This window comes from Sarcophilus harrisii, chromosome 1 (assembly GCF_902635505.1).
Source record: "Sarcophilus harrisii chromosome 1, mSarHar1.11, whole genome shotgun sequence".
In the NCBI taxonomy this organism is placed as follows: Eukaryota; Metazoa; Chordata; class Mammalia; order Dasyuromorphia; family Dasyuridae; genus Sarcophilus; species Sarcophilus harrisii.
In genome coordinates, this window is record NC_045426.1 from 586,833,746 (window position 1) to 586,844,340 (window position 10,595).

The 10,595-nt window shown below is 33.9% G+C and overlaps 1 protein-coding gene across 1 annotated transcript in view; it reads right to left on the reverse strand.

Moving 5' to 3' along the window:
- The window catches only part of DPYS (dihydropyrimidinase), a 136,378-nt gene extending 127,841 nt beyond the window's left edge, over positions 1-8,537 (reverse strand). The window contains exon 1 of the mRNA XM_031947107.1: positions 8,519-8,537. The gene's annotated coding sequence lies outside the window, so the exon portion shown is untranslated. The remainder of the gene's footprint in view (positions 1-8,518) is intronic.
- Positions 8,538-10,595: the final 2,058 nt, after the last annotated feature.

Below are 10,595 nucleotides of genomic sequence, written 5' to 3' on the forward strand. Positions count from 1 at the left end.
GAATAGGTAAGTGTCTGAGGGTCAGATTTTAATTCAGGTCTTTCTGACTTGAGGACCAGCCCTCTACCACTTTGCCCTCACTCATCCTTGAAGAAGGTCCCAGTCAATTTATAAATAGTTATTAAGGGCCTATTATATAGCAGAAACTGTGCTAAATACATGGAATCCCCAAAGATTCCATATTATTAAGAGAATAGTAGGGAGGGAGTAGTAGAGTGGAATCTGTTCCTGGGGATAACAGCTGGCTTCTTGGGTCCAGTTGATCCTTGCTCCATGCTAATTAGGACTCTGCTCCTGCTATTGGAAATTATACTGGGGTAAATGGAAATCATGGTAGATGAGATGGAAATTAGGCTATAAGGAGAAGGGATAAAGGGTGATCCTAGGGATGGGAGAAAGTCCTTAATGGGAGGGACTATGCTTTATTCATCTTTGTATCCTCAGGGAGGACTTAGTTCTGACACTCAAAATGAATGAATGAATGAAAAAATAAGATAACATGGAAAAAGGAACTTGTCTTTTGTTAATAGTTTACTCGTTGAAAAAATAAGCTTTTTGCCTTTTTTTCCCCAATCTTTTGTTACATTCAAATATTTTTTAAAAGAAAAACTGGTTATGAACAATGGCTTTGTATATTTGGTTAACAATTATATTGATTCATGAGCATCTGGGATAACCAAAAGTAAGTTTAGTTTTGTTTGTTATGTGGTTCAGACACAGAGGTGAGTGACTACCATATAATAAAATAGCCAGAGATAACTCTAAGAGCAAAATTAAGGCTTATTATACATTCCTGCCCAGGTATCACTCTAGTCAAATAAGCAATCTAAGGGAGGAGATGCCTTACAGAAGCAGAACAGTAGATTATATAGTCCTAAACACAGAAAATCTCTCCCACCACTGACTCTCATCTTTATTGGCCAAATGTGGTCTTACATTCTAAATGTGGGAACTACCCCCAGAGGCAAGAAATTGAGTTTTGGCCAAAAAAAAGAGTTATAGCTGCCCATATTTAGTTTAGGTTGAGGTAGCAAGCAAATGTTGTCATGGAAAAATAGCAGGAAGAAGAGCCTGCTATGTCCTAATGGGTGTTGGTTCAGGCCTATACTAACTCTGGGATTGGTGAAACCTTATTCAGTTTTCATGACTCTGAGAGATCTCACTCTATCTCATTCATTGTGAAACCACAGACTTCACTTAACTTTAGCTGTCTGGCTTTTTTTTTTTTTTTACAAAGGTGTAACAGTTCCAAACTCAAAAAAAATTAGAATATGATATTAAATTAAAATCCACATAGAGAATAGGAACAGATAAGAATTGTATTTTGTGGTTATGGCAGATTTTGAAAAACTAAATCTAGATAAGTGCTTCCCTCTTTCCCCCAAAACTAAATTAGATAATCAATCTTACACCATGTAAATTTGCATGCTCTGTTGGAACTGAATTGAAAAAAAATCTATATCTTTGTGGGTGTATATTAAGTTTCAGCTCAAAGCTTAATATTTACTGCAATTTAAAATAAATAGTGTGGTAGGGGGATGAAAGAAAGGATTTTTCTTTAAATGACTCTATTCAGTGGGCATCAGGGATTACACATTTGATTTGATCAGCTGTGGGAAGTACTCAGTTACCTCTTAGAACTATAAGACTAAACCCCAGGAAGGCAGAAAACATCTTTATTGTTGTTATTAAATGAACAAATGGCTGCTTCAATACCTCTCAGCAGAGTCCTCAGTTAATACTCATTTCTTTATCCTCAGCCCCTTACCTGATGATTTCTCATCAGATCACATCTGTTGAGTCACATCATTAGGTGGTAAATAGTGCTGGACTTGCAGGCAAAAACACTTGAATTGAGTCTTGCTTCAGATCCAGGGAAAGTCATTTAAATTATCAATCTCAGTTTCTTCATTTGAAAGGGATAATTTGTAAAGGAATAATAGTATATATTCCATAATATTATTGTGAGGCTCAAAAAAAAGTTATAAAGTATTCTGCAAACCTCAAGTTCCTTTATAAAAGGTAGCATTTATTTTTAAAGGAAAAATGGAAGTTCCTCTTAAAAGTCCAAATCTATTCTCTTTTGGTAGAGATTAATTAGTTGCAGTTATTCAATGATTTTCATTTCCTTCCTTTTTTTGTGTGACATTCTTCTACTCTTCAGCCTCCTAACTCAAGATTATCCTTGATTCAGTTTGTCTTTTGTCTCAATATTGTAGTGCTATCTCAGTTTTTAATGGGATATCATTCTCTTTGAGGACGTGGAAAGAGGGATTGTTCCTGAAGCCTTTTACTAATTGTGAAAAAAGAAATGATTTGAGTTTGATAATCTTAGATAAACATGTATAGATACACAAAATAACAAAGAGTGAAATGAACAGACCAAAAGAACATTGTATATGGTAACAGCCATATTGTTTCAAGGACAAATTTGAGCAACTAAGTTGTTTTGAATAAATATCAAAATTAACTACAAAGGACATAGGAGGGTAGATGCTGTCTGGATCCAGAGAAAGAAATGATAAATAGAATATGTCTAGAATGATTTTTACATACATATGTGTCCATGTGTATGCATGGACACACACACACATATATACATACATACATACATACATACTTGTGTCTAATGGTATCAATCTATAGTGTGGGGAAGAAAAACAAAGGGGTAGAGAAAGTTACACGATACCTTCATTACATATTTAAAAGGAATAGTAAGTTGTATGTAATAAATTTGTAATTTCATATGCATTTTTTTTAATTTAAAAAGGGAGGGTAAAGTTCCTTTACTTTTTTTAAAATAATCTTTCTATTTCTATTCATTATTCTCCCCCCCCAAGTTCTATCAAACTTTCCTTTTTTCTGTTGAGACCACCACTTTCCTTATTCAGGTCTATAATCTAAACCTTTTATTCATCTCCCATTTACTCATGTCCTGTCAGATGCCAAAGAACAGGAGTCAGATGACCTGAAGTCAAATTCTTCCTCTCATACTATCTATATAACTCTGGCATGTCATATAATCTCCCTGGAGTTTAAGTTTTCTAAACCATTAAATGAAGATTTTAGGCTTCTCTAAATCTATGATCCTACTTCCATGTTCACCATGATATATATACACATACATATACGTATATGTATATACATATATATAAAACATTATAATATATTTCCTTATCTATGCTTAAATTCCTTGAGAATAGGAAGTATTTTTAAACACTTGACATTTCTTGACTAGAAAGTAAGGAATAGGAACTGGACCTGTGATTTCAATGGCATTAAAAAATCTCATTTACCTATACAAGTGGTAACTTTGTCTGAAATGTACAGTTTTAAGAGAGTTATCTAGAGAACTAAGAAATCTAACAAAGTCATACAGTATATGTCAGAGATCCATGAAACCAAGTATTTTTAGCTTCAGGACCAGCTCTGTTCACTTAGAAGTAGTGTTGAGTTGAATGGAATTTGATTCCTGAATGGTAGGTCTGGCCTTGTTTCACCCTGCACTAGGGATATTGCTTCTAGGATAAATTACAAATTTATCTGCATAGCAATTAAAACTATTCACAGTTTGGTTCCAACATATATTTTCAGACTTATTTTATACTTTCCCTTCATATAATGAAGGTCAGCCAAGATGGAATCCTTGCTATTCTCCAAATTTGTCATTCTGTCTTCAAAATACATAGGCTACTAAGGTCAAGCAACATATTAAATACATGTATATATTTATATACATACATATATCCTATATCTTTCCTGGTATGCTTATTGGTTAGTGCTCTTCCCCTTTTAAAAATTATCTTCTATTTAATTTTGAGTGTACCAATTGTACCTCCTTACCCTATTTCATTATGGGAATGAAAGTTCCTTAATGGGAAGGATTCTTTTTCACTATATCTTTGTGTACTCATTGTATAATAAATACTTAATGAATGTTAGTGAACTTTGAGAAATTGAAAGATTGTATTTTTTTTAAAGCCATGGTAAAATGTTTCATACCAAAATAGAAATAGTTCTCTTTAAAAAGATAGTTGAAGAGTAACTATGAACTGCTAAATATTTACAAACTTTCTGAATGTTTCCCAAGAAGACTTTTTTTGTTGGTTCATAGGGGCTAAATAAATTTACTATTTGTTAGTCATTAACTAATATCAATGCTTTGACTCCAGTTTCTGATTTGGCTGAACAAGAGATACCTTACATAAGTATGATTCACGTATGATGCACCAAATTGTGTAGATATTTAAAAGTGCAAAAAGAGATAATCCTCTATCTATTTAAAGATGAACTTTCATTCCTGACAGTCATATATTTGCTGACTAGCAGAATTCCTTTCTATGATGCTTTTCAACAAATTTGCCAATTACTGGGTCTTGAAAATGCTGATGGCTGTCTATCTATCCAATTAAAAATGACTTGTGCCTGCTTAAGGATAATGAAGGCATTTAAACTTGATTTGTACAGTAAAGGTCTGATGACAAGCAGCAAAGGTAATGAAAAAGATAAAGAGCAAATAAAAAGGCTAGGAAGAATTATACAAATCTTCTGTATATGTCATATGCCTGTTTTCAACAGAAGGAAAGTTAAACATTGAAGAAATTTTTCTAGAATCACCTTTTTATTTTGACTAGTACTGAGCCAGGATTGAATTTCAAGTGAAGATGTTTAAATTCCTTGGGAGCTCATCCCTAATAAGTCTACAACCTCTGCCATCATGATGAGAATGTTCAACTGAGAATCCAAATCCAAAAAGTCTTTTCCTTATAGATGGTGATGTCATTATAATGCTTCTATCTGTAAATAACACATAGCAGAGCCTCCTCAATATCATATCATTCAAAAGAGGTCATCTCAATTTTCCCCTCAGTAAAAACCAATAGATAAACTGTACCTATCATCTAGACTAGGGCTCAGCAAACTATGGACTGAGAGCCAAATCTAATTCATTGCCTGATTTTCATTTGGCCCACAGCTATCATTCTTAGCTCATGGACTGTATGAAAACAAGAGGTAGACTGGATTTCCTCCAACAGTCATAGTTTGTTGACCTTGGTCCTAGACACTGATAAATTATAGGATGGAGGACTCACAGAAGTGCTCCACTAATACATATATCTTGGATAGATATTTAACTCTCAGATCTATATATACAGACTTCATTTTTTTCTAGAGTTCCAGGTCTAAATCACCGCCTATCTCTTAGGCCTTTCCCCTTGAAAGCACCCAGACAACTCAAATTCATCATGAAGAAATTCAAAATCATTATCTTTCCCTTAAATCTCACCTCCTCCTACTTTGTTTTTTTGGAGGTTATGAGTATCACCAGTCATCCTAGTTTTCAATGTAGAGATAATTATCCATTTTTTACTCACTTCCCTACCCCCATATCCAATCAATTGTCAATGTCTCATTCATCTGAATACCATAACACTTCTCACATCCATCCTCTTCTCCCCAGTCACATGACTACTGCCTTAATAAACTCATCCTCTTTCTGCTGGACCATTACCATAGCCTCCCAATGAGTCTCAGTGAGTTTAGCACCTTCTTTCTCCACTTATCTGTATTATTAGACATATCAAACACTTGACTACTAAGAACATTTGGTTCTCTATGTCAATCTTACTTATCCAAACTATTTCACTGATATACTTTTCTAGTTTATCCACAGAACTGCAAAATTGATATTCTCAAAGCATAGGTCTGATCATATCCCTATGCTGCTCTGGGAGCCCATAGTGTCTTTCTATTGCCGCTAGTAAAAATATGCAAACTCTTCTATTTGGTCTTTAAAGACCTATCTTTTCAAAATAATTAGACATGACTCTCTTACTTCCTCCTTCAACGCCTTTTAGGAATGACTTCTCTTTAATGTTCAGCTCAAGGATTATCTATTCAAAAAGGTATTTCCAGTTGGAATGGCACCTTTTGGTAGTGCTCTTTATCACTCCCTAATCATTGAAATTACTTGGTTTTTGTATTTAATAATTTATGTACATATTATCTTTCCTACTCTTTGGGGGGGAAGATTTTCATTTTGTCCTCAGTACCTTAAACACAGTATATGTTACATAGTCACTTATGGGATAATTCTTTAATGTGATTATTAAATTGACATTTAAAAATCTGAAATATAATCTTCCATTTTCCTATGATATTTTTTAAAAATGTGTGATTTTAAAAATATTTAGATGATTGATAATTTGGAATTTATGATGAGAAATGATAAAAGATGATGGTATAATTCCTATTTTCCACAAAACAAGCACACTGTTTTCTCAAGTTTTGTTTAATAATAATTTCTTTTCTTAGGTGTAAAGGAGGGAAGAGGGAAAGAAATAAGCATTTATATAGCACCTCCTATGTGCCAGGCACTGTGCTAAGTTTTACAAATATTACCTCATTCTCATCATACCCTCCCTACCCCCCAAAAGAATAACCAGAGAAGTGATTTTGTTTTGAACATATTGTTTCCCTAGATAAACAAGCAGAAGTCAGGAGGATCTGAGTTCAAATAACACTTATTAGTTGTGTGACCTTGGACAAATCACTTAACTCTAATTGCCTCACCAAAAATAAAAAAATAAAAACCACCACCACAACAAATTTAGCTATTTAGTTGCCCAAAGATGATGAAATAATATCAATATCTTTGTGTTTCACTGTGTGTGTGTGTAAATATATATATATATATATATATATATATATATATATTTACACACACACATTCCATTCCTTAAGTAAGATGGGTGTGCCCATGGAAGATAAGTATATTAACATGGATTGTCTAAATGTGTTAAAATAAAATAACATAGGTAGTTATTTCTGAAATTTGATTCATCCATCTCTAAGGGAGATTCTATCTTGAGAAGAGTAAGAGAATGAGGGGGCTTGTTCTTCCCTTGCCTGTCTCTAATAGGATAAACAGACTGGAAATACACACACACACACACACACACACACACTCAAATATTGCTTGCTTGTCTAGGAATACAATATGTTCAAAACAAAACCACTTTTCTGGTTATTTTTTGGGGCAGAGGATACAATGAGAATGAGATAATATTTGTAAAACATTTAGCACAGTGCCTGGTATATAGGAGGTGCATACACGCCCACTCATCCACCCACCCACACATATACTGGCTTAGTAAGCCTGAGAATTCATCCATTAGGATAGATTGGCAATTTTTCTATAACTCAGTCTTAGAGGGCCATGTAGATAGAGGCAGAACTTGAATCCACATTTCCCCATATAGCAAGGTCTCTGATTCATTACATCATTTATTAGAGAGAAGTGAATAAGCATTTAATGTGTCCTATGTGCCAGGCACTGTCTTAAGCACTTTACAAATATTATCTCATGTAATGTTCACAATAACCCTGAGAGGTAGATTTTATTATGATCCCCATTTTATAGTTCAAGAAAATAAGACAGAAAGAGATTAAACAAATTGTCCAAGGTCATACAGCTTCAAAGTGTCTGAGGACAGATTTGAACTCATCACTGATGCAGTGTGAAATGAGCAGAAGAAATGATCTTCTGATCATTATACACTTCAACAACAATATTATAAGATGATCAATTCTGATGGACATGGCCCTCTTCAACAATGAGATGAACCAAATCAGTTCCAATAGAGCAGTAATGAACTGAACCAGCTACACCAAGGGAAAGAACTCTGGGAAATGAGTATGAACCACTACATAGAATTCCCAATCCCTCTATTTTTGTCCACCTGCATTTTTGATTTCCTTCACAGGTTAATTGTACACTATTTCAAAGTCCGATTCTTTTTGTACAGCAAAATAACTATATGGACATATATACATAAGTTGTATTTAACATATATTTTAACATATTTAACATGTATTGGTCAACCTGCCATCTGGGGGAAGGGGGCAGGAGGAAGGAGGGGAAAAGTTGGAACAAAAAGTTTAGCAATTGTCAATGATGAAAAATTACCCATGCATATATCTTGTAAATAAAAAGCTATAATAAAAAAAAGAGATTTGAACTCATCTTTTCCTGACTTTAGATCAGCTCAGTTTCCACTGTGTCATCCAGCTACCTCTATTTTATTGGAATAAAATCTAACATAGACATAAAACCCTATCATTTTCCTTTTGGAATCATCTCTTTTGTGCTGAATTCTTGATGTGAGATCTGTTAACTTGGTCTTCTAATAATTTGGTAACAAATTCAACATAATTGGTATTCTTTCTAATCTGAAATGTTTTGTGCATTTTAAAACATTATTCTAAGAAAGGGACTTTAGTTTCATTAGACTGCCAGGCAGATTTATGGCATAAGAAATGCCTTAAAAAAATTCCCGTTTCAGTGCATAGTTTTAAATCATTTAAAACACAAAACCTGGAAAATGTTGGATGCTCTCTCAGGTTTACAAGGGACTGAAGAAAACAAATAAATGATATCCTTCTCCAAGATATTTGGAAGCAGAGAATCCAGGGTACAAATGGATATGAATTGTAGAAAATATAAAGAGATACTGACCTGGGCTTACTTGCTGTATTTGTAGCTTAAGATCCATTATAGCTCCTCTAAACCAAAGTCATATTAAGCATTACCATATCATAATGAGACATTATCTCTATGGGAAAATGTATTCTATGTTCTAAATTGGAACTTTTATTTAAGGACACATTTCATCCTGCTTTGATTCTGGTAGCAAAAAAATGAGAATTTCTAGACCCAATCCCTGAGGTAGGGAGGATAGTAAAATCTCCAACATTAACAATGGTATTTGTCATGGTGTGGGAAATTGTTCTCGGAGGATGAAGTGTCCCTTTTCTTTACCAAACCAAAGATCTTCTTTTTGACTTTCTCTCACTAATTATTTCCCCTCTCTTTCTCTCTTTTTTTACTCTACATATACACAGATCCTTATGTCTAGTTAAAAAACAAAACAAAACAAATTTAAAAAACAACAATCCCCAAAGCCTTACCACCCAATCATTTCTCCAATATTCTCATTTCTTGATCTCTTGAAAGATAGCTTCCTCTGCAAGGTTGTGCTGGAGTCAAAATATAGGAAAAACAGAGATTAATAATGGCCCAGAGATTGGAAAGCTTAGTGTTTTAGAAATATTTTAACAAGAATGTATGATATGAGAATAGAAGGATGATGAGAGTAGTCTTGAAAGGTAGAATAGTTGTTCAGTAGCATCTAATTCTTTATGATCCTGTGAAACAGCCCACTACTACTATCCACAAAATTTCCTTTTTTGGCAAAGAGACTGAAGGAGTTTGGCATTTCCTTCTCCAGCTCATTTTACAGAAGTGGACTGAGATAAGGGTCACAGAGCTACAAGTTTCTGAGGCTGCATTTGAACTCAGATCTTCCTGACTCCAGGCCCACCTAGCTGCCTTTTGACCAGTTAGGGTAGTGTTATATCTCAAAATCAACCATCTTTAATTACTTTCTTAATTATTCCTTTATCTGCATTTATTTATCTAAACAGTTGCCAACTTCCAGTGGTTCTTGCTCCACAATCTCAGGGATCTTTCTTTTTCTTTCCTCTGATACTGCTACCACTCTAGCTTGGACTTTTCATCATCTCTCCCCTAGACTGATAAAGCAAAAGAAGCTTTAAAGTTTATAAAGGCTTTTTCTCATATAGTAGAAATATAATTCCCCATATTTTTGCAATGAGAAAACTGAAGTTTAGAAAAGTTGTGATTGATCCATTGCATGAGCAGCAAATATTGGAGATGGGACATTTTTCCTTTTCTTTTTTATCGATGCATTTTATTTTTACATTGAAATAAAAATTACCCTCATTTCATGAATTATTATGTAACAAAATAAAAAATAAACAAAACTAACAATATAACATTATCTGAAAGTGCTTTTCATGTTTGTATAATTTTACTTGCACAATCTAATTGTGTATATTGACAAGTTCTCCCATTTTCCTGCATTCTCCAATATATTCTTGTCCCCCTTTTTTTCCTTACATCTTCAAAACATAACAAAACTATCTGTAAGAATTCTGTCCCACTTCTGGTAATAAAAAGATTCTGAAAGAATACTTTTTAACATCCATCTCCAATAAAATATCATATAAATCCCTTCTACTTGTTCACTTGTATTTACCATTTTATTTTCTTCTTGATTCCCATAATTTTATTTTAGTTGAAAGTTTTCATCAGGAATGAAATGCAAGTTTCTCAGAATTACAAGTCCTGTCTTGTTCCCTTTTCAGACCAGACTTAGTCCGATCTCTCTGACTTCCAATTGATTCATCACTGATACCTGAATAATCTTTGTCATTCTCAAATCACTTCAATAACTTTTATCTCCCCAGTAAGACAATTTTTAAGACAACTAATGGCTATTGAATATGATTTAAACTTTTTAGCACCAAAGCCCTCCAGAATTAGCTTAAACCACTTGTCCAGTCTTAGTGTATATGGAATACTCTTTGAGCAGCTAGGCTGTCTCACTTGGAGCACTGGCCTTGAAGTCAGGAAGGCTTGGGTTGAAATCTTGCCTCAAACTCTTTGTAGTAGTGTAACCTTGGGCTAGCTAATGAGATAAGTGTAAAGCACTCTTCGAAGAAACCTATAC